Source organism: Triticum dicoccoides, chromosome 5A (genome assembly GCF_002162155.2).
Source record: "Triticum dicoccoides isolate Atlit2015 ecotype Zavitan chromosome 5A, WEW_v2.0, whole genome shotgun sequence".
NCBI classification, from domain to species: domain Eukaryota; kingdom Viridiplantae; phylum Streptophyta; class Magnoliopsida; order Poales; family Poaceae; genus Triticum; species Triticum dicoccoides.
The window spans coordinates 455,407,351-455,414,582 of NC_041388.1; positions in this window are offsets into that span (position 1 = coordinate 455,407,351).

Consider the following 7,232-nt stretch of genomic DNA (forward strand, 5'->3'; position numbering starts at 1 on the left):
ATCACTAATAGACGCAACCCTGCACCACCTCACTCATTGACATTCCTCTCTTGAGTTGGCTGATTACATCAATGGAGAGCAAGTCACTGTCATGGGCGGAGCATCATGGAGGTCACTGGAGGGCTATGCTCTAGGGGGTTGCCTAACAACACGGTGGCCAGGAGGAGGAGCTGTGTGGTGCCATGATGGGGGCGAGGGAACTACAATGCGAGGCCCCATGCCTATGCAAGAAGGCGCAGAAAGAGCTCTATGATAAGCATGGACTGGCATGGACTGGCAAGAGCTTTTCCATTATAAAGAGTTTTGAAGCTTGTGGCCATCTTCACGACAAAGCTCAAGTTCATTGAAAACGGATTTAGTATGCATCACCTATTGTGTTTTTTATGTTGGAGTTTTTGCCGGTTCATATTTGGGGAAGGTTCTCTTCCTTGTCCTATTGACATTTCTTCTCCATTGCTAGTTTTTGATATAACCAACAAGCTTGAGTTCACTGGTTTCGGAGTTCGTTTGCAGAAGTTATGGTAGTTTTGGTCTTACTTGCATCCAACTGTTTGCCTGGGATATTTTTAAAGCACCCAGGCGGTAGTATCGCTCTGGTCCATGGTAGTACCTCTTAGGCGGTACTTCCGCAGATTAGTGCCGCTCCTACTGCCGCTTGGGAAATGGCTTCGGTTGGTCTCTGTTCTATAAACGGAAGTGGCACGGTAGTACCGCACTACGCGGTACTTTCGCTCTACCATCGCTCTAGTACCACCGGTTCCTCTGTACCTAGTGACATTTACCGACACTACTACTCCGATACTAGCTGTACTCACTGTCTATGGCTGGAACTGCCTCTCTAGGTGGTAGTACTGCTTCCCCAACCATTAGTATCGCTTGTGCACCACCAGTGCACTTAGCGGTTGGATTCGAGCCCCCACTATAAAAGGGGGTCTTCTGTTCCATTCCCCCCAATGACTTTGGGCAGCTTTCTCCTCCATTGTCGACCTCCAAAAACTCCGTCTTCTATCTATTCCTCCCATGATTCTTGCTAGTTTTTCAGGGGAAAGAGAGAGGATATCTAGATCTATATTTCCACCAATCCATCTCTCCTCTAAGTGAGGGGAACCCCTTTGATCTAGATCTTAGAGTTCTTTGTGTTCTCTTCTTGGTTCTTCCTCTCATATTCCTCCATAGCTTTTGTTGTCGTGGTGGGATTTGGGTGAGAAGGATTTGAGCACTCTGTGTGCTCTTGGCATTGCATTAGTTCCATCGATTTGAGCTCTCCATGGTGATACGTGAAAGTAAATAGTTGAGAAGCTTATTACATGTGGGTGTTTGGGCACCCTAGAGCTTGTGCCTCTTCGGTGCTTGGGTGCCCTAGACGGTTAGTTGTGTCGTGTAGCTCAATCATTGTGGTGTAAAGCTCCAGGCAAGCTTCGCGGTCTCCAATTAGGTTGTGGAGATTGCCCCGAGCAAATTGTACGGGTTCAGTGACCGCCCCCAAGGGTTGCCAATTGTATGGATTCGGTGACCGCCCTCAAGGGTCCCTTAATGGAATCACGACATCTTTTCATTGTGCGAGGGCGTGAGGAGATTACAGTGGTATTTTGAGGAGCATTGTGCCTCCACTGCGCTCCAAACGGAGACTAGCATCCGCAAGGGTGTGAACTTCGGGATGCATCGTAGACTCCTCGTGCCTCGTTTATCTGTTATCCGGGCCCTTTACTTATGAACTTTACTTTGTGATAGCTACAGTGTTTCATGTTATATATCTTGCTATCACTTAGTTGTTTATCTTGCTTAGAATAAGTTGTTGGAGCACATAGGTGAGCTAGTTGATTTAGGTTTTGTGCTTGACAAATTAAACGCTAGTTTTATTCCGCATTTCTTCAAACCTAAACCGTAATTATTTTAAAGCGCTTATTCACCCCTCTAGGCGATATCCATGTCCTTTCAGTAGCCATAGCTGCCAAAAATCTACCGAGCCATCTCTGCACCCCACAATCCTTGTATCAGTCCCCACGTCTCTCCACGCGGTCGACCCCAACTATAGTTGTGTGGAACCATATCAAAGTTTTAAGGTATAACGACGTTCTCAATTTGGCAGTGCAACATGTGTACTAATTTCACTAGAAATAATCAATGAATAACATTATACCGATTTCTAATATGTTATCTCACTTGTATGAATATGTTACTTCCAGACATTCACATGCTATAGAATACGTCGATTACAATTGTTATTTATTCCATTTTCTGAATTGGATTTCTATAGTACTTTTCATCGGTAGTGTGGAAATCTTGTATCTCTCGAGTACCTTAATTTAGTCACTAGTCTTGTTAAGAAATTGAATCCATTGTTAGGATATGTATGTGTGACATGAGTTTATATTTTATTCTAGTGTGCACACTAGGTAGATGCTAGACTCGTCATTATTGTCTTTGTTTTCAGCTTGCCTTTGTTTTTTGTCTTATAAAAAATCTGCATGAGTGGAACTTCATTTCTGTATGTATGAGGTGGATGGCATTTTCCCAAAACCGAAGCACCTTTTTGGATGGTTGATTATTTAATTCAATGATTATATTCTTTTTTTTTCTTATGAGGCTTTCCATACATTTTTATCTGATCAGTGAACTACATCATATATTTTACTCTTTCCAAATTCATCCATACCATAGTTAGTGGAGCCCCGCCACAACTCTTCTCGAAGTGGAAGGACATTCTATATCATTCCTTGTTGTGTTACCTTATGGTAGTTTGATCGAGCATTGGGTAGTTGGGATTAAGATGGATCTATGTGGTTTTAGTTCTTCATAGGTTTTTTCAAACCCTTTGATTTTCTAAGATTCTATTTTTAGTTGTGATTTATGTGGACATACTTCAACTCTTTTATTAAATAATGTCAAGGGATGTGGATGTCTCGGATCTCCTCCACAACCCATCCCAAAATATTGCTTCATATTTCTGTGAGGCATAATAGAAAGGTGAATTACAATGTGACTTCCTCGTCATGAGTGTCAATTTGTACCCATGGGTATTGAAGTGGGTGTTTATAGAAATTTTCTGTGGATATGTGTTTGGGCAGAGGAGGATTCTACCCACCCATGCCCTACCATTCTCAGCCTTCAGTTGACTTTCCCACTGTCATCTTCTCTATGAAAACCACTGACACGATCCACCACCAACTTACTCTCCACTGTCCTTGCTCTCTCATCTTCCCTCATCTTCTCCATGTCTAATGACTTTGGTTCTCCTATTCTTAGCCTCCTCCCCATCCTATAGACTGCGATAACACTCTTTCTCAATCCCTAATAGCTATGTGCAATGTTTCCCAAGATCACAACCTAGTACATAACACATATAACCCTATGAAAGTGCAACTATCCCTGGGTGGTTTTGGTAATTCCTAACAACATATAGCTCATTGAGCTAACATTATTCCAAGATTAATATTTCAGGAAAAGCTCAATGAATGGCATGGATGAGGAAAGTGGATCCCTCAAAATTCTAAGGACAAAAAGTTTGGCTCAAGCTTGAAGCTCAAGACTCTACATTTTATATTTTAGTGATCCAAGATCACATTGAGTCTATAGGAAAAGCCAATACTATTAAGGAGGGATGAGGTGTTGCTTAATGGCTTGCTTGCTCAAAATGCTTAGTGATATGCTCCAAAACCCTCGACTACCTTCCCACACCCACATATGACCTAAACCAAAATTCAAACTCGGCCCCACCGATTCTTTCTATCCGGTGCCACCGAGTTTCAAATGTCATAGCCACTGCCACAAACCCTAGCAATTCGGTCTCACCGATAGGGATCTCAGTCTCATCGAGATGGGATTGTAATCTCTCTGTTTTCCTTCGTAACGTTTCGGTCTTACCGAGATGAGCGATCGGTCCCACCGAGATTGCAATGTAAACTCTCTGTTTCCATTTTGTAACATTTCGGTCTCACCAAGATGAGCGAATCGGTCCCACCGAGTTTACCTGACCAACTCTCTGGTTAGCTTATTACCAAAATCGGCCCCACCGAGTTTGTGTAATCGGTCACACCGAGATTACGTTATGCCCTAGGTCCTATCGAGTTGCATCTCAGTCCCACCAAAAATCCTAATGGTCACTAGGTTTGCTGAATCGGTCCGACCGAGTTTAATCATTCGGTCCCACCGAGTTTGGCAAATTGTGTGTAACGGTTAGATTTTGTGTGGAGGCTATATACCCCTCCACCCACTCTTCATTCGCAGAGAGAGCCATCAGAACATACCTACACTTCCAATACACATTTTCTGAGAGAGAACCACCTACACTTGTGTTGAGGTCAAGATATTCCATTCCAACCATATGAATCTTGATCTCTAGCCTTCCCCAAGTTGCTTTCCACTCAAATATTCTTTCCACCAAATCCAAATCCCGTGAGAGAGAGTTGAGTGTTGGGGAGACTATCATTTGAAGCACAAGAGCAAGGAGTTCATCATCAACACACCATTTGTTACTTCTTGGAGAGTGGTGTCTCCTAGATTGGCTAGGTGTCACTTGGGAGCCTCTGACAAGATTGTGGAGTTGAACCAAGGAGTTTGTAAGGGCAAGGAGATCGCCTACTTCGTGAAGATCTACCGCTAGTGAGGCAAGTCCTTCGTGGGCGACGACCGTGATGGAATAGACAAGGTTGCTTCTTCATGGACCCTTCGTGGGTGGAGCCCTCCGTGGACTCGCGCAACCGTTACCCTCCATGGGTTGAAGTCTCCATCAACGTGGATGTACGATAGCACCACCTATCGGAACCACGACAAAAACATCTGTGTCTCCAATTGCATTTGAATCCTCCAAACCCTTCCCTTTACATTCTTGCAAGTTGCATGCTTTACTTTCCGCTGCTCATATACTCTTTTGCATGCTTGCTTGAATTGTGTGGAGATTGCTTGACTTGTGCTAAGATAGCTAAAATCTGCCAAGAACTAAAATTGGGAAAAGCTAGATTTTTATTTGGTCAAGTAGTCTAATCACCCCCCCTCTAGACATACTTTCGATCCTACAAGTGGTATCAGAGCTTTGGTTTCCATTTTCTTTGATTTCCATAGCTTTTGGTGGTCATAGCCTTGGTTTCACAACCTAGGAGAGTATGGCGTCTAGCGAGGGAAATTATCACCATAGAGGTCCTTACTTTGATGGCACTAATTTTGCTAGTTGGAAGCATAAGATGAAAATGCATATTCTTGGACATAACCCCACCGTTTGGGCTATTGTGTGTATTGGCTTGCAAGGTGAATTCTTTGATGGGAAAGAACCGAACCGTGAAGCTACCGCGGAAGAGTTGAAAATGCTGCAATACAACGCTCAAGCTTGTGATATTCTCTTCAACGGATTGGGCCCCAAAGAATTCAACAAAATCATCCGTCTTGAGAATGCAAAGGAAATTTGGGATACTTTGATTGATATGCATGAAGGTACCGACTCCATCAAGGAATCCAAATTGGATGTGCTTCAAAGTCAACTTGACAAGTTCAAAATGAAGGATGGTGAAGGTGTCACTGAAATGTACTCTAGGCTTGCTCTTATCACAAATGAGATTGCCGGATTAGGGAGTCAAGAGATGACCGATAGATTCATCATCAAGAAGATCCTAAGAGCCTTGGATGGAAAATATGATACCGTGTGCACATTGATACAAATGATGCCAAATTACAAAGATCTCAAGCCAACGGAAGTCATCGGAAGAATTGTTGCTCATGAGATGTCACTCAAGGATAAAGAGGAACTTCACAACAAATCAAGTGGTGCTTACAAAGCCTCATGTGAAGCCCCCACATCATCAAGTGAGAAACAAACCTTCAATGAAGAATTGAGCTTAATGGTGAAGAACTTCAACAAGTTCTACAAGAGTAGAAGCTCCAAGTCAAGGTCCTACAATGACAAAAGATCTTCTAGTCGAGAGCGAAATTGCTACAATTGTGGAAGGTCCGGACACTATTCCAATGAGTGTACGGCCCCCTACAAGAGAAGAGAAGATTCTCCCAAGAGAAGAAGTAGAAGAGAAGAATCACCATCTAGAGAAAGAAGGAGTAGAGATGATCGTTATGAACGAAGATCCTCACGGAGAAGCAAGGATTCGGAAAGAAAGGACAAGTCATCAAGGAGCTACACAAAACGAAGACATCAAGCTCATATTGGTGAATGGGTATCCGGCTCCGACTCCGACAACCACTCTGAGAGAAGCGATCACCCCGACTCCGAATATACTCAAGATGAAGGTGTTGTCGGTCTAGCACTTGTGACAACCAACTCCTACGACATATTTGACTCACCAAATGAAGGAGTTGGAACATGCTTCATGGCTAAAGGCCCAAAGGTATCACACCCCGAGTATGTTGATTTCAATAGTGATGAAGATGACTTGTTAGGTGATGATGATTTACTTGTTGACAACTCTAGTGATGAATACTATGATGAAACGTCAATTAATCATGCTAATCAAGATAAAAAGAATGACAATGATAAGGAGAAGATTGAGTCTCTAACTAAAGAACTAAACACTCTTAAGTTAGCTCATGAAACTATCTTAGGAGATCATCGAGAACTTTTAAGGACTCATGAGAAATTGCGCTTTGAAAAGCTCAACCTTGAGCAAGAGCATGAGTTCTTAAAAGAAATCAATGATGATCTTCGTAAGAAAAGTTCTTCTTACATTGCCAAGCGTTTACTCTTATCCACTTACATGCCTCAAGTCAAGTCTAGTAACAAGAACAAGAAAGATTCTTCCTCTAGTAGTAACAACGATCATGTTAAATCAAATATTGTTGCTTCTAGCAGTTCTCTTGATTCCACTAATGATTCTCTTAGCCAAGTTACACTTGAGCAAGAAAATAGCTTATTGAAGGGAATTATAGAGAAAGGTGTTTACAAGAGCCTTGCCGGAAGTAAGCAATTCGAGGAAATTGTACGCAAGCAAGGAAGGCACCCAAAGAATCAAGGTGTTGGTTTTGAACAAAAGTTCAATGCCAATGGAGTTGAGTGGGAAGAAGATCAATACCCCAAGACGAAGTTTGTTCCTCAACAAGAGAAGTATGATCCTACTTCTCTCAAAGGGACACAAGCTCAAGATGATCTTCCACCACAAGACCACAAGCAAAAAGGCAAGGACAAGCTTCAAGAGGAAATTGATGCATTTGAAGAAGCTCCTAAGGCCTTGGTCAAGTGGGTTCCCAAGACTAGTTCAAGTTCCACTTCATCAAGTACAACTACAACACCGAGG